Source organism: Dromiciops gliroides, chromosome 1 (assembly GCF_019393635.1).
Source record: "Dromiciops gliroides isolate mDroGli1 chromosome 1, mDroGli1.pri, whole genome shotgun sequence".
In the NCBI taxonomy this organism is placed as follows: domain Eukaryota; kingdom Metazoa; phylum Chordata; class Mammalia; order Microbiotheria; family Microbiotheriidae; genus Dromiciops; species Dromiciops gliroides.
Genome location: NC_057861.1, coordinates 638,496,593 through 638,522,075, shown reverse-complemented (window position 1 = coordinate 638,522,075; position 25,483 = coordinate 638,496,593). Strand labels below are relative to the sequence as shown.

The 25,483-nt window shown below is 38.0% G+C and overlaps 1 protein-coding gene and 1 pseudogene across 3 annotated transcripts in view; one reads left to right on the top strand and one right to left on the bottom strand.

Annotated features, from left to right (window-relative positions):
* The window catches only part of LOC122736007 (histone-arginine methyltransferase CARM1-like), a 271,431-nt gene that overhangs the window by 12,009 nt on the left and 233,939 nt on the right, over nucleotides 1-25,483 (top strand). The gene's annotated exons all lie outside the window — the stretch shown is intronic.
* LOC122736027 lies at nucleotides 17,116-17,308 on the bottom strand (annotated as a pseudogene).

The window sequence follows — 25,483 nt, the reverse complement described above, 5'->3', positions numbered from 1 at the left end:
ATTTTATGCATTTAAAAACATTATTCTGGAGAAAGGGCTTAAAATAGGTTTCATTATATGTCCAGTGGGTCCATAACACAAAAATGGTTAAGAATCCCACTCTAAATGTACAGGGCAAGACCAGGATAGGACTAAAGAAGAGATAGCTAGTGGTATGGAAAGAGCATTTGAATTATAGTTAAAGGACATGAATTCTCATTCCAGCTTGGCTATTTACTACATCCATCCCTTTCAGTAAAGGGTTTCAATCTATCTTTAAAATGAAGAATTTGGACTTGTTCAGAGTCCTCAAACTCAGGGCCCCACACTGCAGAGTACCCTGGAATCAGATTAAAATATAACTGGGAAATGTTTAATAAAATAATTAAAGATATAATTCAATATAAGGTTAATTTGTGGCTTTTAAAGTTATGTGGCTGAGGAAATAATTTCTATTTGAGTTTGACACTACTGGAGTAAATTATTTCTTTTTTTTTTTCATGTAAAATATTTCCATATTACCCATATCACAAAAAAGAAAGCAAAATAATTATATGTCTTTTGCACTTAGTTCATCAGTTCTCTCTGTCTCTCTAGAGGTGGGTAGCACCTTTTTTCATCGTGACTCATTTGTAATTGTCTTTGATCATTGTATTAATCAGAGTAACCAAGTCTTTCAGAGTTGATCATCATTACAACATTGCTATTACTGTGCACAATGATTCCCTGGTCTTCTCACTTCACTTTGCATCAGTTCATACAGGTATTGCCATGTCTTTTTTCGTCTTTTTGTTTGTTTTTCTGAGACTACTCTCATCAATTCTTATAACACAAAAGTATTCCATCACAGCCATATGTCACTTGTTCAGCTATTCCCCAATTGATGAGCATTCCCTCAATTTCCAATTCTTTGCCATTGCAAAAAGTGCTGATATAAATATTTTTGCACATAGGCCCTTTTCTTTTTCCTTTGATATCTTTGGGGTACAAATATGGGGTACAGTTTTATAGCTCAACTGGATTATTTCTAAGATTTCACCTAGCCCTTAAATTAGGGTGGGATCAGGGGGATATATTCTCCAAAATCAGAGTTTGTTGTGAAGCCAATATCTTAAACTTCTTGGTTCATTCTTTGTGTGAGTTTTCAATTAGGATTTTGACAACAGTAATAGATTTACTAAAAATAATAATATTAATACCTTACACTTATACCCCACAGTTTCAACATACTTGTTGGGTTTTACTTTAAGGGAATAAGACCAGTTTCATACATCTTTTCTTGAACTGGATTAAACCTTCCAGATGAAAAAAAACTCTACAAAAAAGCATAAAAGTAACCTAAGGAATTAATGTGATTACTCTTCTGGAGATAGGCTTTTATCTTGAGAAGAGCCACATCCTTTCCCAAAGTTAAAAATTTAAAAAGACATCTTTAGAATTAAGAGGAAATGTGAAAACTTTCCCCCAAATGACTCACCATGGATTTGGTAACATTTCATATTAAGGGTAATAAAATTATCTATAGGAATATCAATCAGAAAGGAGTGAGCAGTAAAACAGACCCTTAGCTTTAAAATACACTTCAATTTAAATAAGTTTCTCTGATCAGTTTCAGACAACCGATAAAGTTCACAAGTCCACTTTGAGTAGGTGACTACTAGAAAACCACTCAGGCCTTTGGTATTACCTCATTATTTCCCTGGTCAAGTTGGGAATGATATGAACTTGTGTAGTAGATAAAGCCCTGGACCTAGAGAACCACCCCTAAGTTACTTGATAATTATTTTCCTAATACAATGTATGCCCTTTGAGAATAGGGACTTTTTCAGGGTTGGCTCAATATCACTAGTGCCACAGTTTAAATACCATCCTAGATTCCACTTGCTCTGTGATTATCCTGATTAGTGAATATATACCATATATTCTTCCACGTCGGGAATAGAGAAGGTTCCCCAGTACCCTTATACATTTTTGTTGTTGTTGAATTGTTTCAGACATAGCTGACACTTCATGACACCATTTGGGGTTTTCTTGGCAAAGATATTGAAATGGTTTATTATTTCCTGCTCTAGCTCATTTTCTAGATGGTGAGGCAAATAGGATTATATGACTTGCCCAGGGTCACACAGCTAGTAAGTATCTGAGGCCAGATTTGAACTCAGGAAGACAAGTCTTCCTGACTCTAGACTTGACATTCTATCCACCACACCACCTAACTGCCCCATACCCTTATACATACAAATAGTAGATAAAATGAAATTTACATTCTTATCCTTCTTATTTCGTTGTGGAGAAACAAATGTTAATACAATGATCCAAAGATGCTTAATAAGAGTGAGAGGAAAGTAAAAGCATAAATAACTAGCCCAGGCTGTTTAGCCATCCTTTGAAAAATTAACCCTTGTAATTAATAATCAAGACTAGGTCACACTATTTTTGAAGTTTGTATTTCCACCCTTTCCTCTTTGATTTAGATGAGACACAGTCTTTTGCTTAATGAATACTTAATTGGGTTGCTTGAGACCCAAGAGAACATCTAGTCCAACCTATAGTTGATTATGCTAGCCACCATCCTCTCCACAGTGTCCCTGGCAATTGGTCATCCAGACTCCACTCAAAGCCCTCTGGATAAAAGGAACACTCTAATTCCCAAGGGAGCATTTCTTTCATAAAGCTCTCAATACAGTTTTTCCCCCTCCTTCCTTTTATTGTGGGATGGTATGCAGTATTGGTTTAAACCTAATTTCTCCCTGAGTGCTATCACATTTTCCTAGTAGTTTTTGTCAAAAAATTAACCATTCTCCCAGTAACTGGAATCTTTGGGTTCATGAAATACTATGCCACTATGTTTATTTACATATTGTATCCCTAATCTGTGCCATTGATGAACCTCTCTTTTAAACCATTAGCAAATTGTTTTAATGATTACTGCTTTGTAGTAGAGTTTGAGCTCTGATACTAATAGATCCATTTCCTTCCCACTTTTTTTATATCATTACTCTTAAGATGCTTGAATTTTAGTTCCTCTGTCTGAATTTTTTCTAGCTCTATAAAATATTCTTTTAGAAGTTTAATTGGCATAGCAGTAAAAAAGTAAATTTAGACAGTATTTTCATTTTTATTATACTGACTGGATCTACCCATAGGCAATTAATGTTTTCCCAATTATTTAGGACTGTCTTTCTGTGAAGTGTTTTATAATTAAACTCATATAGTCACTAAGTTAATCTTGATAGATGAACCCCAAAGGATTTTATAGCTTCTATAGTTATTTTTGAATCAATTTTGCTTTCTAACTCCTCTTGCTGGGTTTTGTTGGTTATATATGAGAATGCTGATGATTTACATGAATTTATCTTGTATTCTGGGGCAGTTAGGTGGCATAGTGGATAGAGTACTCAACCTGAAGTCAAAAGATCTGAGTTTAAATCTGGGCTCAGATACTTAGTAGTTATATGACCCTGAACAAGTGACTTAACTCTGTTTGCCTCAGTTTCCTTATCTGTAAAATGACCTGGCAAAGGAAATGGCAAACCACTCTGGTATCTTTGCCAAGAAAATGTCAAATGAGATCATGAAGAATCAGACATGACTAAAATGACTCAACAACAACAACAATCTTGTATTCTGCAATTTTAAAAAAGTTTATAATTATTTTAATTAATTTTTAGTTAACTCTTTAGGATTCTCTAATCTCATGACCTTTCAAAACTCACAAGTTTGGAGCCTCAAGATTAATCTCCTTCATGAAAGAGCCATTACTGAAACAGAGGATGAGGGCCTATTTTCACAACATCAAATATTGGCCTCAGAGGAGAGAAGGTCTAAGGCCTTCTCCTTTATAGCACTGTCTCTCACTGATAGCTATAGTGAAGAAGTCAAAACCAAGTGTGGGCAGCCAAAGAGAAGGTCTTAACATTTCTTGTATCGCCTCTCTTTCCTCTACTCATACCCAACCATCCTACTTAGCCCCTCATCCCCTTTTCTGGCCTCCTAATTGGTCTCCCTGTTGCCAGTTTTGACTCTCTCCAGTCCAGGTGTGAAGTGATTACCCTGAAGCACATATCTGACCTTATCACTACCTGGTTCATGAAGTCTCATTGTCTTCAGGGCAAAATACAACCTGCCCCTCCCCTGCCACTTTAAGCCCTTCATAATCTATAATTCTAGATTATTTGTGTATATTTCCTCTTACATACTCTACACTCCTGCCCAACTGGCCATCGTTGTAATTCCCAGAATAAGATGTTACATCTCTAAGCCTCCACATGCACAGGTTGTGCTCAATGGCAGGAAGGCTATCTATCCTTACCCACCCCAAACTCTTGGAACCCCTACTTCCATTTGTAGTTTAGCTCAAGTTCTAATTCCTTGAAGAGGCTTTTCCTAATATTCCTAGATGTTAGTGCACCACCCCCACTGAAATACCTTTCTACTGATTTTGTATATATTTTCAATTTACTTGAATGTAGACATTCCCTCTCTACTCCTCCACCCCCTCCAAGTAGCATATGAGAGATTATCTCATTTGTGAATTTATATTCACAATTCTTGACACATAGAAGGCACTTAGTCAATGCTTGTTGAATGTAGATTAACAAGATAAGATTACATTAGATTTTTTTCCACTGAACATGGGCAATATAAACACATAACACAAACTCTACTTTTGAGGAGTTTATGATTAGAGGTACTTGTGATAGAGAAACAAAATCAATGGAATTAGAATAAAAAGATATGGGTTCAAATATCAGTTCAGCTATATACTACTACTAATACAGGTAAGTGCCACAGTGCATAGAGAATTGGACTTGGTCAAGAAGACCTGGGTTTGAACATGTTTCAGAATTTAACTCTTCTCAGCCTCAGTTTCTTCATCTGTAAAATAGGGGTGTGATAATAGCACCTACCTCCAGGATTGTTGTGCTGTGTTATGAGGTTGAAATGAGATATGTGAAATGTTTTGCTAACCGTAAAATGCTATGTAAATGTTGGCTACTATAAGTAAAAGAATACTCAATACTTTCCCTTGGCCTCCATTTTCTCATCTATAAAATGAACATGTTTGACTAGATGTGGTACAGTAGAAAAAGATTTTAATTTGGATTCAGAGGAGTGTTCATATTTTGATTCTGTTACTTGTATGATCCTGGACAAGTCCCTTTCTTTCTCTGGATCTCACTTTTCTATAAAAATAAAGATATTAGGAGGCATTCTAGCTCAGTGGAGTGTTGCATTTGGAGTCAGAAGTCCTCAGCTCAGACCACTGAGGTTCTCAGGTTCTTGTACATGCTACCACTCTGGCACTGGGCAAACGATTTCACTTCTCTGGGCCTAGTTTCCTTTTCTGAAAAATGAGGAAGATGGAACAATATCAATGGAAACAATAATCACAAAAATATGAATATTATATGCCCATAATGTTAATAATGACCAAGCTTGATTCTGGGGAAAAAGAAGAGAAAATACCCCATCTCCCTTCTTTACAGAAGAGGGGGATTTCTCTATCAAACTCTTTTGATGTTTTGGCTAATTTCACTAGACTTTTTGGTATACATAATGACTTATTAGTGGAAATTCAGAAATACAATTGATGTAAGAACAAAAGACAATTAAACTTAATTTTAAAATCAGAGGTTTGGCTTATATTATGTCTAAGATCTCTTCCACCTTTAAGTGCTTTGGTTCTACAATGGCAGTGAGAAGCCAGATGGCAGATGATCAGTTACAGAAAATGAATCTTCTTGGGAACACTAAATATTTAGAAGAGATAAAGTACTGGACAAAAGCATTTTTCCCAAATACTGCCTATGCCATAGATAAGAGAGAGATACTTGACAAACTATAACTTTTCATCCCAAAGACATCATTAAAAAGACAGCTCCTTTTGATTTAGTCAACATTCTTCTTTCAGGGATGTTGAATGTTAGGAAACAGGACAGTTTTTATGAGATTAAAATTAGCTTCTTCTACTTCATGGCAAAAAAAAAAAAAATCCTAGGGAGTCTTCACGACTACAAATAGACTTATGGCATTACCTCTCTCAAAGCAAATGTTTTTTAAAGTAAGTTTAATTGTTATTTTTGCTTTTGCATCGCCTACATTTTACAATATCACTTCTCTACTCTGTACCGAAGAGCATTGCTTTACAACAAAGAAGAGAAGAAAAACAGTTCTGCAAAACCAAATCAGGCATCATATGTGATGTGCCACACCCATAATTGCCTACTATGGCAAAGAAGGAAAGGGAGGAAGGAACATTCTTCCATCTTTTCTTTGGGGTCAAGCTTGGTCATGATACTTTCAAAGCATTCAATTTTTAAAATTCTTTCCATTTACATTATTGTAATCATTGTGTATGTTATTTTTCTGGTTCTGCATACTTCATTTTGCACTAGTTTTTGCATGTGTACCCATGCTTTAAGCAACATTTTTAGATTATTAGTTACAGATGTCGCCTATCTGTATCAGTGGAGGGAGTTGCAATGTTGGCAGTTCACCCAGAGAGGAGTAAAATAAATCAATCAATAAATGGGTTTGTGTGTATATTTGTGTGTATTCTCTCACCTTCCAACATCTTCATTTCCCCATTCTTATTCCAAGATCATATACAACTTTTTCTTATTGTTTATTGCAACTTTGTGGTTTTGTAAACATAAAATGTTATACCTCAAACTCAATTCAACAAACTTTTATTGAGGTTATTATGTTAGGTACTTGGAATGCAAAGATAGAAACAAATAGTCCTTTGCCTTCAAGAAGCTTACATGCTACTAGGAAGGATACAGCACATACACAACTAAGTAACCACCAGCTAATTTAGAGAATAGAACATTAACAACTGAAAGGGACTGATGTAGGAAGTGCAACTTGAGCCAAGTCTTGAAGGAATTTAGTGATTCTAGAGGTAGAGATGAGGTACAGCTTATGCAAAGGCAAAGAGGCAAAAGATGAAGTGCTAAGATTATGAAATAGTTTTTGGCTTAATTTGCACGACATGTAGATTAAGTGAAAGGGGTGGGGAATAATGTGAAATAAGTCTGGAGAGGTATGTGAAAGGGAGGTTAGAAGGATCATATCAGATGTACCTAAGTGGTGCAGTGGTGAAAGTGATAAGTCTGGAGTCAGGAAAACTTTAGTTGAAATTCAGCCTCAGTTGGTTGTTGTCCTTCTTCTCAGAGAGGACCAAAATGACAGTACTGTGTCAAGGTATACTGTGTCCACCTATGGCCAGTCAGATCAATATGAGCTCAAAAGACTCTACTTACACCTCAGCACAAATAATCCAAAAATGTGGAGTGGAGATGTGGAGTAGAGCATTTCTTTTGAGCTACTGCAATTCTGCTTGGCTAATAGAGCACATTCTTTGCAGTCAGAACAAGTTGGGTGATCCTGTGCCAGTGTCTCCCATGTCTCACAATCGATACCAAAGATCTTCAGAAAGACCTTAAGAATGTCCTTAAATGGCTTCTTCTGACCTCTGTGTGAGTGCTTCTTTTGTATGTGTTCTCTGTCAAATAGTCTTTTAGGCAAACTTACATTTGACTTTTGAACAAAGTGGCTAGCCCAATAGAGGTGTGCTCTCTGCTGTAGATTTTGAATCCTTGGCATTTAAACTCAAAAAAGCATCTCAGTGTCCCATACCTTATCTTATCATGTGATCTTCAGAATCTTCCAAAGATAATTCAAATGTAAGCGATTCATTTTCCTGGCATGGTGCTGGTATACTGTCCAGGTTTCACAGGTATACAACAATGAGGTCAGCACAACAGCTATGTAGATCTTCAGTTTGATAGGCAGCTTAATACCTCCCACATTTTCCTTCAGAGCTTCCCAAACACTGACATAGCTCTAGCAATGCATGTGTCAACCTCATCATTTATGTTTATATCCCTGAAAAGTCTGCCAAGGTAAGTGTGAGAAAATGGGTACTTGTCTCCACTCAATGAGGATATAACAGTCAATCATACCCCTCCTGACCTGTTTGTAGGACAGAGGTCTCAGATCTTTTCCTCCCCCTCCGGCAAACAAAATCACATGGTTCTAGGAGCCCAAGCTGGTCTCAATTAGGTCCAACTGGTCTCAATTAGGTCAATAATTAGGGTTGGGAATAATGCATTCTGATTAGCTAATCTTTTCTGGTAGACTGTAACTCTTGAGTAATACATTAGTGATGAAAAAGGGGAGGGTCTATGCTAGGGACTAGGGAATAAAATGGGGCCTGCCAGCCTCCATTCAGGGCACCCATTAGCTGCACACTAGGGTGTCTTCTCACGAGAAGGAAATAAAAAGAGCCTTTGTCACATCTCTGCTGAGTTCCCAAGGATTATTGAGAAAAGGATTGATTTTCCCTCACAGTAAATGAACTTATTCACAGCATTCAGAATTTTTCTATTTGCTCTAAATGATATGAATGGTGTGATGCTGATTGGTGTTAATTGTCAGGCCAAAATTAGCACAAGTGGCAGACAATCAATCCATACTGTTGCATCTCAGTCTCAAAGGCTGTCCTGAATACACAATCATACGTGAACAAAAAGTCATGCACCAACTCTCCCTCCACTTCAGTTTTGGCTTGTGGCCTTTTCATGTTAAATAATTTACCATCAGTGAGGTAGCTGACTTCATTCTGTTTTCATCCTAATTGAGGGATTCCGATAACATGGCTGAAAACTTCATACTTAAAAGCATGGGAGCAAGTCAGAGCCCTGCTTTTTATTCCATTGGTAACCAGGAAAGCCTGAGAGCATCATCCACTATCCAGTATATGTGAAAGCATAACACCACGAAACTGGTGCATAATATTGAAGAACTTCTCCAGACAAATTTTGCCACAGCTCTCACAATTGACAGTATCAAAGGCTTTGGTTGGATCAATGAATATTACGTATGGACCTCTGCCTGGCACCTCTCCTGGAAGGGTTGGGCAACAAACATTATATTGACTATTCCTCAGTCCTTTATCAAGCCACAGTGGCTCTTGAGTAGATAAACATCTTCCAGGTTAAGGATCAATTTATTAAAGGGAACTCTGGAAAGAATCTTGCCAGTAATGACTGAGAGAGAGAGACCCACCTGTGATTGTCATGGGACAACCTATTTCTTCTTCCTATATAGAGACAGACAGTGGAGGCATCCTAGAACTCTTGGGGGAATAACATGCTTTTGCCTTATAACCTATAAAATTTCAGTGAGTTTCTGTATGAGCAGTGGACCCCCTTGCCATGTAAATCTCAGCTGGAAGAGAATCAGCACCAGGAGCTTTGCCACACAAGAGGAGCCTAATGACATTCAAAACCTCTTCAGTTATAAGTTCAACTAGAGAGGGATTGATTTCAACCTGAGGTATACAATCAATGGCTTCAACATTGGTTGATGATGCTGGCATGGTGCTTTCCTGTAAGTGGCAATAGAAGTGTCATTTGCCTCTCATTCACTTCTTTTAGTAGTCATATAAGCTTGTTGACCAGCTTCACAGCACTCTTCATGACAGGGACCACTCCAGAAAAACATGTATCCAGCTCCAATTTTGGTAAGCTGGCCTTCATTTGCTAGCTTTTTTTCACTCAGGGTTCCTGTGTGGATGCATACCCACTGAGTTATTTTGCAACAAGAGCTATTCATCTTTAAAATCTACTGGATTTCATGTTGTCTACAAGTGTGCACATATTCCATGTACTCATGGTGAGTGGGATCATCATTGCAAAAGTTTTTGTACATTTGGGGGTAGGGGGGACTTTTGACCACACCTGCTTTGGTAAGCAGACCAGAGTTAGCTTAGGTGAAGCAAATGATTTTTAAAAGACCTTTTCTAGCCTCTTTCTCACAGCAGGAGATGAGTAGTTCAGTCCTTTAAAAAGACTGATAAAACACTCAAAGGTCTACCAAATCACACTGGTGCTTAGGTCCAGTAAGAAGATAACCCTATGCCCTGGCCCTTGTGTGTGCAGGGTTGTGACTACAGCTCCCAATTTATACACACCTGCTGCTTCATCACTTGTACATCACCACAGGACTTTGAGGTAGGAAAGCATGGTAAAATGGAATATCGATGTCTTTTTATTTGTGCATAAGTTGAATTTAAGTGAGGCAGAGTTAAGTGAAGTGGTTAACCTTACTCTCTTTTCTAGAGTCATCAGAGTCCAGTGGCAAGGCAAAAGTTAAGATGATTGGCGATGGCTCAGATGCAGTGGATGACTAAGCTATAAGCTCTCCATGGCACCGGCTTCTGCTGCCTTCAGAACAAATTGTTCACATCTACTTATTCTCCTGAGAAGGTCTTCACATGCTTGGGGTAGACACCCCACTAACTCACTAATGGGTTGGAAGACTCTTGGTTAACCTGAGCCTTAGTTTTGCCTGTCTGCTGATACAGTTTACCTGAGTGTGACCACTGTACATGCTACAGCTTCTTGGTACCACAGGTGAGAGAGTTAAATGGTAGGTAGACATGAAAGGTGGATGAGCAGCCATGAAAAAAGGGGTTGGCAGCCCTCATACCACAGCTACTAGTCTTCCCTCAATACCTGTATACCCTAATTCAACCTCAGATACTTTATAGCTGTGTAGTTTCTCTATCTAAGTTTCATTATCTTAAAAATATAGATAATAGCCCAAACCTCCCAGGGTTGTTTTGAAGATAAATTTGATAATTTTTGTAAAGCTCTTAGCAAACCTTAAATTACTATATAAATACTAGCTATTATTATAAATACTAGATATTATGAAAATAGATAATGGAACCATTTCTTTCTATAGCTAGAAGGATACCTTGGAGATAATGTTGTCTAGCTACCTCATTTTTATATGAGTGAACTGGGGAACAGAGAAAAGAAATTACCTAAGATCACAGAGAAAGGGGCAAAGAGGACATTTGAACTCAAGTCCTCTGACTCCAAGTCCATTGCCTTCAAGAATCGTTTGTCTCTATTTAGCTCATAAGACCTCAGAAGTCATTGAAGGAGGAAAACAGGTTTTTTTTTTTTTTCTGAAGAGCAGACACGATGACAGAATGGAAGAAGAGAACCTTCAAAAAATTAGCCTACTGTGGGGTGGACCTGGATCAATTGTTATAGTTATTTCTTTTTCTTCTTTTTTTATAGTTATTTCTTATGAACAGCTAATGCAGTTGTGCATTGTCTGCCATTGGTGTGTATCTCAGCTAGGTACTTCACTATAAACAACATTCAGTCCTGATAGACCCAAGAAGCCAACACCTCTGGAGAAGCCTGAAGTGGCAAAGACCTATCTTTAGAAACATGATCATCTTGCTAGTGATAGAAGAGAGTATACTAGGCATATACAGTGGCAATATATTAATGTAGAAATCAAACCATATATGAAAAGCAAATTCTCCATCACATATGCCTATGAAAAACAACTGGCTACATAGCAGAGCCACATAGTCCTCTTGTTTCAACCCTCTCAAGTGACCGAGATCTCAACCACAAAAGTGGGGATTTTTTTAAAAAATCTGAGTAAAAACTTGACCTTAAAAAAGAAAATCAATTCATATCTGTTACAGAAGGTCTATTTTTAATAGCATAATGTCATTTTTCTTTTTCTGGTTTCTTTCTTTGATAAGGTTATACCAGTTAGTACTTTTAAAAAAGTTTGCTGCATATATTAAGTAAAGTGTCATTTAGCAAAGGTAAATTGTTTGATTACCTCTCCTGTGATAGTCATAGCATGGTATTTAATCTGACTGTGGCCCACAGACCTTAATTTGAACCATCAGAATAGTTTTCTATAATTGCAATACATCATATCATTAACCATGACAGCCTTTCCTCCCACCACTTCTTTTCCAGTACCAGTTAGTTCTTGATCAGCTTGCGATGCCCAGATTTCCCTGCAGTCAAGTGAATTTCATAGTCATCTGGCAGGATAGAAAGACCTACTTCTCTGTTGGAAAAACACTGAGTTCCCAAGGGGAGGAGCCAGAGGAGGTCATTGCAATTTTAAGAGATGTAAGACTGGAATGAATGTATGGTATAGGGAGGCCATCTGACAGGGTAACTGAAGGGAAAACCTGTTGTAAGACTGTTTAATTTTCTAGCAGGCAAACAGATGGAAATCAAGATGTGAGACATACTTACATTGTTATATTTTGGTCATTTTACATAAAATACACCTGCTACTTTCTCAAGGCATCTAGTGATGAAAAATACGAAAGGATAGAATGTTCTTAAAACATGTTTCTCCCACCTCCTCACCTTTGCTCTTGATGCTCCCTACTTCTGAAATATGCCTCTTTCTGCTTCTTATTCCTAATTATCCTTTAAAGCCAACCCACTCCATAAAACTGTTCTTGACTTCTTGATCAGTCTTGATGTATTAGTTGGGTTTTTACCTTTCTCTACTACTCATCTTGCTGTGTTAAATATATAGATGTTTTTATCTGTCCCATCTCTCTAATGGACTGGTTATCTCCATGAAGGTATAAAAACTTTAAACTCTAGAATATGGCTCTTTGTATACAATAGGTGCTTAAACATTTAATGAATAAGAAGAGAACTCTTATTATCAACCCATATAAGGATATGTAAAATTACACTTTGGTTTTTAAAATAGGGTTCCTTCCGTGTTTTACAACTAATAGGTTTAGTTCATAGGACCTTAGAGTTGAAAAGCACCTGTAAGGAAACTAAGCCCTGAATAGGTCAAAGAATCTTTTAAATAGGATTGGAACCTAGGCCTTCAAACACTAAATTCGGTACCCCTTCTACCATACTAAAATGCCTCCCAATAATGTCTACACTGATAACTCCTTAATCTTTGGCCTGAACTAAACTCCCTTATTGCTCATTTCTACTAATATTCCCCATAAGCATCTCAAGCTCACTATTTCCAAAATAGTTTTGAAACCTATCTTTAACTAAAGGATAGGTGATACTTAACTGATTAGATCAGACTCCTTCACCAAGAGGAGGGAGGATACCCAGATAGGGCTGATGTTTAGAATCTCCTTGGAGTCAGGAAAACTCTGAGCTAAGCTTTGTTCTCATGGCCTAAAATAAATGCATTTATAAAACACTCATCTACCCTTTTCCATCTTTGTATAAAATCCCACATCTATCTAAGATCTGTGAGTTGTCTGGAAGCAACCATTTACCTACACCAAGGTGGTTTCCTAGTATTCAACTTTCTCTGCCTTTGACAAGACTCTCTTGCACCTGGTCAAAGAAGGAGCCCCAGAATTACAATGAGGTACAGAGTATGTATGCTTTGAACCATTTTTTTGTATGAGTGTGCATGATCACTAAATTAGTTTGCAACTTCCAGTAAACCCTACAGCTAAATCAATTTAGTGTAAGTCTTCTATGTTCCTTGAAATCCTTATTTCTTTAAGTTTTAAGGTTGGGATCAGTCAACCTTATTTAATGAGCAGCTGCTTTGAAGAACAATAATCTAAAAAAAGATTAATTGAAGCTGATGTTTCATGTATGGCTTGTGGAATCTGCCTTGTTACTTTGTAGTCACATGTTTTACATGTATAGCATTTAATATGCCATGGTGAAGCAAAGTATTAGAATCAAAATGCATCACCAATTCAATCTGACATACTTAATGATACTTATTGCTGTTGTATTAATGTTCACAAAAAGGGATTTGAACAGGAGATCCTTTTATCTCCAAAAAAATTTTATTAAGTCCCTGCTATGTTCCAGACACTTTGCTAAGGACTGGGGATACAGAAAAAGGCAAGAGTCAGTCCCTGCTCTCAAGGAGCCCAGTCTAATGAGGGAGACAACATGCAAACAACTATGTACAAACAAGATATAGAGAGCAGAATTTGGAAAAATGAACAGAGGGAAGGCATTAAAGCAGATCAGGAAAGACTTCTTGCATAATGTGGGACATTAGCTGAGACTTGAAGGAAGTCAGGGAAGGTAGCAGGGAGTGGGCAAGTGTTGCAGGCATGGAGTATAAAAGAGGAGATGGAAGGTCTTCACCTACTCTGTGATATATGGTATAAGAAGACTGTAAGGACAAGGTTGTGGAGAACTTTATAAGCCAAACAAAGGGTTTTATAATTGATTCTGGAGGTAATAGGGAGCTAAGTAGAGTTGATTTAATTAAGGAATGAGGTGGTCAAACCTAGACTTTCAGAAGGTCACTTTGAGAGCTGAATGGAAGTTGGACTATAGTGGGAGAGACTTCGAATCCCATTGTGATAATCCATGTGTGAGATAATTAAGGCCTGCATCAGGGTGATAGCAGTGTCAGAAGAGAGAAGGAGGCATATGTGATAGCTAATTTGAAGGTAGAAATGGCAGAATTTCACAACAGATTGGAAATGGGTAGGGTGAAAAGAGTGAGGAATGGAGGAAAACATCTAAGTTGTGAGCCTGGGTGATTGGAAGTATGGTGTTACCCTACACAGTAATAGGGTAGTTAGGAAGAGGAGAGGGTTTGGACAGGGGAAATGAGTTTGGTTTTGGATATGTTAAGTTTAAGATCTCTATGGTACATCTAATTTGAGATATCTAATAAGTTAAAGTCAGCAGAGAGGCTAGGGAAAGATAAGTAGATTTAAGAATTAGCAGCAGAGAAAAAATTGAGTCCATGTGAAGTGAGGAGATCACCAATAGTGTAAAGGGAAAAGAGAAGAGGGTCCAGGACAGAGTCTTGAAGTACATCCACAATTAGTAGGCATGACCTGAATGGAGATGCAGAAGACTGAGGAGTGGTCTGACAGGTAAGAAGAAAATCAGGATTCAGTAGTGTCATAAAATAGTATCAAGTAGAACATGATTGAAAATATCAATCTTCAGAGAGGTAAAGAAGAATGAGGAATGAGAAAAAGACAGTCAATTTGGAAATTGGGAGGGCAGTTTCAATCAGATGATAAGGTCAGAAGCCAGATTTTAGAGAATTCATATGAAAGTAAAAGGAAAGGAAGTGAAGGCACCTATTTTAGATAGCCTTCTCAAAGAGTTTATCATGAAATGGATGAGAAATATAGTACAATAACTAGCAGGAATGAATGGGTCAAGTGAATCATTTTTCGAGGATAGAGAAGAGTATGGTTGTACCCTGTAAGAAAGCAGCCCATAGACAGGAACTTTAAGAGAATGGAGGGAGAGGCGGGGGAGGGGGAGGCTAAGTGGCACAGTGGATAAAGCACTGGCCCTGGATTCAGGAGAACCTGAGTTCAAATCCAGCCTTAGACACTTGACACTTACTAGCTGTGTGACCCTGGGCAAGTCACTTAACCCTCATTGCCCCGCCCCCCAGCCCCCAAAAGAGAGAGAGAATGGGAATAATAAAGAGTGATTTGTGGGGGTAGCTAGATGGCGAAGTGGATAGAGCACCGGCCCTGGAGTCAGGAGTACCTGAGTTTAAATCTGGCCTCAGACACTTAACAATTACCAGCTGTGTGACCCTGGGCAAGTCACTTAACCCAATTGCCTCACTTAAAAAAAAAAAAGAGAGTGATTTGTGGAGAAGATGGGATGGAATGGGATCATTTATGTATGTAGAAGTATTTGTGTTGGCCAGGAAAAGGGTCACCTCTCCATGTGAAATAGTGTGAAGGGAGAGATAATGGCAGAAGACATCTTATTAATAGGAGCAGAAAAGGAAGGGAGAAGAGGGAACTTTTAGTCACGGGTTTCAGTTTTTTCAGTGAAATATGAGTCAAGATCCTCAACTGAAAGAATAGAGCACTGGGGACCCATAGGAGATTTGAGGAAGAATGAAAAGTTTTAGAAAAGTCACATTGCTGAGATAAGAAGTCAATTAAGGAAGTATAAAATAATTGCTTTGCTACACACTGAGACCCCAGTTTAAATTATGTTACATAAACTTGTAGAAGACCTAGGTCAGCATGGTTTCTTGATTTTTCCCAATTTCACTCTGCAGCACAGGAGGACTAGTGACTCCTTCAAGTCTGCTACTTTTAACAATTCAGTAAACATGTTATCCTTTGGAGTAGTGGAGGGGGGAATCAATGACATATTTTAAAATTATTTTTCAACAGTGCCACTAAAGGTTATGAGTCCTTATAAAATATATTACCTTCGGTGGAACTTGAAATAGAATCTGCCTTTGTCATTTGTTAATTAGGTAAGAGTGTTAGATTCCTGTGGACTGGTATGTCTCATTTATATGTAATGAAAGTATTAAATTGTATGACAGTTTTTAGTTACTAAAATAAAATGTATTATAGCTAATCTGCCTTAATTAGAAGATTCTTTAAAGCACAAAGTACAGCCAAGACATGGCCAGCTGAGAGCTGACATTATATGATACCAAGACAACTAATCAAATTAGCAAATATTTATTACACACCTTCTCTGTGTAAGGCACTGTTCAAAAAGATGGTAACTTAAGACTATAACTTGAGGGCACACTGGCCCTGGAGTCAGGAGCACCCAAGTTCAAATTTGGCCTCAGATACTTGACACTTAATAGCTGTGGGACCCTGGGTAAGTCACTTAACCCCAATTGCCTCACCAAAAAAAGGGGGGATAAAGACTATAACTTGCAGAGAATGTGGCAAGCTCCATTCAAAGAGGAAGTTCCTCCCTCCGGTAGTTTCATTTTCCAATAAAATTCATGGGTCAACTGTCTATTCCTAATTCCGTCAATGTAATATCAAACAGCCAATTTCATAGAATTTAGGAGACTAAATTAAGACTTGAAAACAAAAGAGTTTAGCCCCCTTTTTAAAATTCAGGTTTAGAGGTGATTGCTTAACATTTAGAAAACAGCCAGTGGAACTATGTTTGACTCTACATTTTGGTGTCATATAGACACTGTCTTAGGCATATTTGTAGTTGTCTCTGGATTTGGAGTCTATGGGCCTTGGTTCAAATCCTGACCCTGATTTTCTTATGATCTCTATGATACTTTGATAAATTATTAACCTGTTTGCTCCTCTGTAAGATAAAAGTGTTAGATTAGGTAATATCTAAGGTTCCTTCCAACTCTAAATCATATAAACAACTATCTGCTGATGTTTTCTTTTTTTTCATAATTGAGAATGACCTGTTTATTATAAACAAATTAGCATAGCACACACAACAGGATCCATCTTTAAGTGGATAGATCAGTTGTCCACAGTCCAGTAAAATAGTAGTCACTAATGGTCAAAGTAATCCCTGAATCAGCGAGATCCATAGATATAATTTAGTCCAATTTGATGAAGCCATTGTCTTTTGCATACTGACAGAAGCACTGGTGGCACATGTTCAGGCTGTACTTGAGAATCTGGCCATGCTGGTTGGAACACACACACACACACACACACACACACACAGCATGACCAAGACCCCTGGCCGAATTTGTGAGGGTGGCTCCAGTAGAGCTGCTGGTGACCCATGGTGCCTCTACCAAAGACATGAGAAGAAAAAAAAGCTTCTGATGGTTTCTTATGTGTTTAGTGATAAGGAAGGAAGAAAACAAGCATTTGTTTGTTTTTGTTTTTGTGACTTTCCCAGGGTCATACAGCTAGCAAGTGTCAAGTGTCTGAGGTCAGATTTGAACTCAGTTCCTTCTGAATCCAAGGCCAGTGCTATATCCACTGCATCACCTAGTTGCCCCCAAAACAAGCATTTGTTAAATATCTACTGTATACCAGGCACTAAGCTAAGCACTTTACAAATGATCTCATTCATTCCCCACAACAGCACTGTGATGTAGGTGTTATTATTCCTATTTTATAAATGATAAAATTGAGGGTAAAAGATTAAAGGATTACACAAGGGTCACAAAACTACTAAGTATCTAAAGTGGGATTTGAACCCAGTTCTTGATGACTTCAGGTCCATCACTCCATCCTTTGCTGAATAGCATTTAGTATTGTAATCAAAGAAAATGTGCAACAAAGTTTATTTGACATTTAATTATGCAGAATTGTGATTCATGGTAACTAAGGACATGTGATATCTAGTTCATAAAAATCATTGCAAATGGCATTTTATGTATAAAAAGCAAATTTTGTTTCCCATCTTATTTTGTTGTATTAGTAAGCATCTTTAGTAAGCATCATGGTTAACCATTTCCCCCTCATGACCATTATAAGACAAACTATATTTATATATTTTGTTGACTATATTTTCCCAACACATAGTCTAAAAAGACTACATTCTTTACACAGCTTTTGTAAAATATGCATTATTGGCTTCAGGAATTCATTATGTTATCTTGGGCAAATCACTTTACCTATTGGACACTCAGTGTTCCCCTTTATAAAATAAGATGGGCCCCTTCTAGTTCTAAGTCTATAGCATGATGCCATGATTTGAAGATTGACAGGGAAGAGAGATGAGAAGGGAAGGATTCAGGTAGAGAAGGGAACATTTAAGCAATTCAAGATAAACTCTGGATCCTGGATTCATGATAACTAGATATGCTTCTTCATCTTCATGACCTTTTTAGGAATATGCAGAGCAACAGCAACCTTGATTCATCTTGTCTAGGAGATATTTAGGAGAAGAGCTGGGTTTAAAAAAAAAAAAGAAGCTTCAATATGCAGTCAGAAGACCTTGATCTGATTCCAATCTCTGCTACTTATTACCTGTGTGACCTTGCACAATTCACTTCCAGCTCCAAATTCTATTATCCCATGACCAAGCGTGCTTTTGACTTGGCATCTTCATTTAACTTAAAACCATTAAAGCAGGCTAACCTTTTAAGCTAACCAAAGGAGCACTGTAACTTCAGAAGTATTAGGAATTTTCCCATACTTATTAGCTAGTGAATGATTTTTTTTTCATTTTTTTTTCAAGAGATGTTCATTCATTTCTGATTTATAGATAACAAGTTTAAAATGCAAATACTACAGGAAATAGTTACACATCAATGCAAATCACTTTCTTTTGAAGGAAAGCATAAATGATCAGATCATATCCTTTTCTATTTTGAATAGGAGTTGGAAGGTTAGACAGGTACTTGAAGCCTGAAATGGATGGAAGGGGATGCCCTAGGGAGAGGGGAAAGGGATTGCATCTACTTGAAAAACTTTACTTCAGGCTTGCCTTATTTATTTCAGTCCCCAGAAGCCATGGATAAAACTGTCTCTCATGTGATTCATTCATTCAGCATTTAACAGGTGCTTTATAGTCAATTATTTATTCAACAAACATTTATGAAAGGCTTACTGTTAGCACTAAGGAAGATGCAAAGTTTATATGTGGTCTGGTCACTGACATGGTATTTGCTGCACTAGATACTGGGAGATGTAAATATGCACAAGGCAAGGGTCCTTTCTCTTTGGAGACCATGTTCTTAGTCTGATCTTTACCTTTGATCATTCTGCAGCCAATGCCATTTATCATTTCTCTGAAACATGTGAGATTTAAAATTGGATATTAGGTAAAAAATCTCCCCTCTTTAACCTTTCCCTTAATTTATCTCCCAGACTAGTAAATGGAAAAAGCTTCTGGTTTTCTAGTTAGAGCTTTTATTGTATGGTAGTTACAAGGTGATGTTGATTAGAGGGATAGGAAAGTAGAAATACAAAACAAATCATCTTAAGTCTAAGCTTAGTCTATATTCCGTATAAAACTCACCAAAACCCAAGGCCACCTTTGGGGAGAGAGAGAGAGACCGTGTCAAGCGCGTACTGCTGCTAACCACGAGCCAGGCCGAGTTGAACTCCAGTCAGCATCTGGAGTACAGTGCAGTCAGGAGACCAGAGCAGGAAAAAGATCCCACTTCCGTTCTCTCCTTGCCTTTTAAGCTGGCACCCCGGAAGTGGAGTGCTAGCAGGCCGACTGGGGTGCGTAGCTCATGCCGTTGGTCTCCTCCCCGAAAGGGTGGTCCTTAAAGAAAAACTGGCGTCTCTCCATTATTGCTAACCAACTGTTAAAATTTTTTACCACATTCCCCCCTTTTGTTCCTCAAGAAACAAAATATTTCCTTGACGGAACAGTAAAAAGAATATAATAACTATTGCTAACTAATAATATGTGAACAACAATATAGAAAAGGAAGAGAGGAAAGTTTTGTTCAGAGGGGCGATTTTGTTTTTGTCCTCATGAACCAACGCTTTGACATTAGTCTTGCAAAGGGAGAGCCTCTGCAGAGAGTACATGTTACAGATAGTGTATATTGTAACAGAAAGGAGATAGTAAAAAATAACAAAACAAAACAGTTCATATAAAGTCTCTGAGTTCTCTTGTCTTCTTGAGGTGGTAAGATGTCATCAGGAGGAAACTGGATTCTGGTCTGGAAAACTGGATTCTGGACTCTGGTCTGGATTCTGGACTGGAAAAACTGGATTCTGGACTCTTGTCTGGAAAAACTGGATTCTGGACTCTGGTATGGAAAGTTGGATTCTCTTCTTTAACTGTTTGAATTGCTGCATTTTTACTAAACCTTAGCATATCATTGTCAATGATCAAATTAATAAATTCCATTACACCATCTAGTAATGTAACATCGACTATAGTTCTGTCTGTTAAAAAAGATGGATGATATGATGTTTTGGGGTTTTAATGCATCCAGTAGAGAATGGCATTAGTGTTACTTCTTGTAGTTTGCCAAGAGAAAGACACCTCATTTAGCCAGGAGCATAGACCCAACATGTAATCATCTCTGCAAGCATGCAACTGGGACCAGGCCTACCATTTGGCTGCAATCAGCAGAACCTGCTTAGCACAGTTTGAGTGGCTCAGGGAATCAAGGGCACAAGAACTAGGCAACCTGAACACAGTTTTTAAAACTCAGGAAGTAACTAATTGAAGTTGAGGATTTGCCCAGTGCTAGAGATCTGATTACTATCCACCCACTGGTTGTTATTATGGGAATTCTATGTCATTCCACAGGTAGGATATTTATACAGAAGCTTACACGCTGAGGAATTCCTCCAATTCCAAGAAGGATTCCTTCTTTACCTTTCCTTTGCATGACTTTATATATCTTTATGTAGTTCATTAGCACCAGTCTTTGTGGAAGAGGAGATGAGATGAAAAGGAGGGTGTTAAGGCTAAAATTCTAGCTAGTCTGTCTAAAATATCTAATGAGTGGTCACCAATAAATTATAAGCTTTAGCAAGAGTTGAGCTTTTAAGGAGAATAAGAATTTGGTAAAGAGAGAGAGAAAGGCCTACATTCATCTATCTATTAAAGGGAGAGCGCATTTCTAGCTCTGCTCTCCACCAGAGTCCACAGGCAAGAGAGTGAGTCAGAGCGCCAGGCTCCCCCTTCTTCTTCCCACAAGCAAACGTCACTTCCTGACACCAAAGAGAAGATGCATGGTCTTGCCTTCAAAGACCTTCACCTCATGGCAGAGCTTTTCTGCAGTAAGTCTCCAGCAGGTAGTGTCATTCTAATCATTACAGTCCCTGCTTTGTTTCTTCAAGAAACGGGGCATTTCCTTGATGAAACAGTCAAAAATAACAGAATATAATAACCTATGCTAACTAACAATCTGTTAATAACAATATAGGAAAGGGAGAGGAAAGTTTTGTCCAGAGGGGTGGTTTTTTTTTCCTCATGAACCAGCGCTTTGACATTGGTCTTGAAAAGGGAGGGCCTCTGCAGAGAGTACATGTTACAGATGGTGTATATTATAACAGAAAGAGAAAAGAAAACAACAACAACAACAACAACAACAACAAACAACCACTACTACCACCACCACCATTCATTTAAAGTCTCTGAAAGTCTTTTCTCAGATGTCCTCTAGGTGTAGTCGTGGAATGGAAGTCTTTTCAGGGGTTGATGTGTGGATGCTGGTAATCAGCCAGGAAAATTTCCTACAAAATTGAGCTTAACACAACTTTAAAATAGCTTTGTCAATAATCAAATCAAACAATGAAAGTTCTCAAAAACATGTCTAAGGGAATTCAGAATCTTAGTTGTTACACATGAAACATATAATAAAACAAAAATGGAAACATTCTTTAAAATTAATATTACTATAGTCCCCCCCTTACGGAGGGTAAATTGAGAAGACAATTGCTGCGATATTAATTCTTTAAAATAATTTTTATCTTTGTTTCATCACTTTTTGCATCATCTGCCTAATTATCCTCATGCCATTATGAGAAATTAAAAATCTAATATAATTGGTAACAGGTTTCAAGGCCAAATTCACCACTGTATTTATCATGACACCTGAGATAATTATGGGGGTTACCATAAAAGAACAGAGAAATGATGGGATATGAGCATTCCCACACTTGAGCTATTGCTCAAGCCATGCAGCATACCAGGTGGATGGAATATATGTCCATGCCACTGACTATATCAGAGGAAACTGAGTCAGACTTAATCAGATGCATGGAATTGAGATGTCCATGGCATCGGGCATATAGGAGGAGGCATAGAAGCCAGGTGAAGAATGAGATGGGTGGGATCAAAACTTCCAGCCATCTGTGCAGTATTGTGGGGAAAAAGAAAATAAACAGGAATTAAACCAAGAGAATCCAGCCTCAACATTTGTCAAAAGCTGTTCCCTCAGCCATACCTTGACTTCATGTATGTCTCCCCTCACATGACAGTTCAATGTTTGCTCTTGCATGTATTCCTCTTGTGATTGGATGGCATCTTGTCCAACTGGCATCTGATAACTCAGAATAAAGGCAATTAATGTCTTAAATGATAAGTTCCCCTAATCCAAGTCTCATACGGATTTAAAAATTGAGGATAATAAATTATTGCAAAAAAATGTGAATACGTCTTGACTCAGAATATAATATATAATTATGCAACAATGTCAAATAATACCCTTTTTTTACTTAGTATACAATTACTTTTGTGAAAAATTGGAACATATTTAAATACAAGTTAAAGCACAACACAATCTCAAAGAAAACTTTTTTTTAAAAAAAGAAAACTTTTACAAATGTTCCCCTCTTTTTTGGCCAGGGGAGGAGGGGGAGAATATGCTTATCAAAAATAATACTTCTAGAATCAATTTACACTTGCCATGGCAACCGATTTGCCAGGGAAATTCTTTAAAGAGTTTGATCAAATAATCAGTTGAGAAAAACAAAAACAAAAACAAACAACTCAGAATATGGGAGCACAATACTCCTGGAATTAACATTGTATTATGAAATCAAAACCGTCTTGCAATGTTTCAAAATTAGGTAGATGAATGAATAGAAGAAAATACACATGGAGCAATGAAAGACAATGAAATTCAAACCAGGGAAATCTAAATGAATATGAACTTAATACTAATAAGAGTATTACAAAATATAAACTTGATCACATGACTATAAAAAGCTTTTACAAATATTCTCTTTTAAAAAAAAAGCTAAGTATAAAACACAATCTCAAAAGCATGAAAATCTCTATGAAAATAGAACCATACCATTAATTTCAAAATGTAGATGTAATAGCATAGAAATCCTATGTAACCTCTGAACTAATACTATAACTCTGAGTGAACTTAGAACACTTTTGATTCCTATATCTAAAATCCCCAATACTCATATCAGTACCTTGCTGCTTACTTCTATATTTCTGTAAAATATGTACCCTTCCATGGCAAAAGAAGCAGAGTCTTGAACTATGATTGTCATTCTTATTCAGCTTAAGTTTTTCTTCTTTAACCCCTCTATATTGTCTGTCAGTCGTTTCACCATACAAATGCTTTATAAGGTTACTAATTAAAGACAAAAACAGATTAGCAAAATTATGAACAAAACGAGCATATCTGGAATTTAAAGGATTTTCTAAGTTTGTCCCAGAAGCACAGCCAGGCTGGGGAAGGGCTGTACCGGAAGCTGCAAATGCAGGTAGAGACAGCTGCGCATGCACATTAGATCTCTGGACTTCCCTGGCAGGGGAATCAAGGGGCTTGGCCAAGGAAGGGGTAGAAGGTGGGGTCTGGAGAGGAGGGAGGGACCAGGGCAATTTGAATCAGACTTGATTTTCACTTCCCCCACTCTGCCTCCAGGTGCTAGGGGATTAAAAGCTTCTAGAGGTTGGGTCGATACAAAATTAGAGCAACAATTAGTGTTAGAACTTGGAAAAGATGCAGGAATCAGAGATTTCTCTGAAAAAGCATGGCTGGGAGAAGGGGAGATATTTCCTTGTGTGAGCACCTTGCTGGCTCTTCTAACAAAAATAAAAATAAAAAATCCACAAAAACAAAGCATTAACATGATCTTATCTCCCATTTGTCTGGTTAAACAGACTAAACTCAAAAATAGGGTAATTAGGGAGTTTAAAAGGCCCATTTGAAAATTTAAAGGTACTTAGCAGTTTAAATGGACAGGGTAGGGGAAATTTCTTACCCAACTGGAAGATCAGAAGATGGAGGTTTCAGCTTTCCTCTTTGTGGTCAGCCATCTGTTAAGGCTAAAATTCTAGCTAGTCTGTCTAAAATATCTAATGAGTGGTCGCCAATAAATTATAAGCTTTAGCAAGAGTTAGGCTTTTAAGCATTTATTAAGGAGAATAAGAATTTGGTAGAGAGAGAGAGAGGCCTACATTCATCTATCTATTAAAGGGAGAGCGCATTTCTAGCTCTGCTCTCCACCAGAGTCCACAGGCAAGAGAGTGAGTCAGAGCGCCAGGCTCCCCCTTCTTCCTCCCACAAGCAAACATCACTTCCTGATGGCAAAGAGAAGATGCATGGTCTTGCCTTCAAAGACCTTCACCTCGTGGCAGAGCTTTTCCACAGTAAGTCTCCAGCAGGTGGCGTCATTCCAATGGTTACAAGGGGAAAGTCGGCTAGTAATCATTATTTGTCTATGGATAACAGGAAGTATTGGCAAGATTAATCTCAAATGAGATTTGGGGTGGGTAGAGCCAGGATGGCAGAGGCAAGGCAGTAACTTCTTGGACCTCTCTCCCCAAATCCCTTGAAATACCTTCAAATAATGCCATAAGACAATTCCTGGAGCAGCAGAACCCACAGAAGGATGGAGTGAGATCATTTTCCAGCAAAAGATGACTTAGAAGGTCTGCAGGAAAGGTCTGTTGTACTGGGGTGAGAGTGGATCATAGCCCCATGCTGTTCCATGCAGACACAGCATCAGGTAAGCCTCTCCAGAGGAGCCTCTTGGTTGTGGCTGTGGTTGCTTTTGGAACTCAGCCCATGGACAGTGAGGGGGTTGAGCAGTTGGCCAGGGGGAGATGAGAGGGGTCTCTGCTGGCACAGAGGCAGGACTCTGTTGTTTTGCCAGGTGGGGGAGGGGCGTGAGCATGTTGGAACTTGGAGCCATAGTGAAATGGGATTGTGTTCCTGGGTTAAAGGGCAAGCAGGCCTGTGGTTTCTTACAGACCAGAGCACAGGCCAGGGGGAGTGGAGAACAAGCCTCTCCTTAAATCATACCACCTAGGACCCCCTGAAACTTGGGACAGTGCATCCTGGAAGCAGTGCCACACTTTAAGAAGGAGTTAAAAGTCAAGAAATAGGCCAGGAAAATGAGAAGACAGAAAAAGATGCTAACCCTAGAAAGTTTCTTTGGTGACAAGGAAGATCAAAATACACCCTCAGAAGAAGATAACAAAATCAAAGCTCCTATATCCAAAGCTTCCAAGAAAAATATGAATTGGTCTCAGGCCATAGAAGCACTCAAAAAGGACTTTGA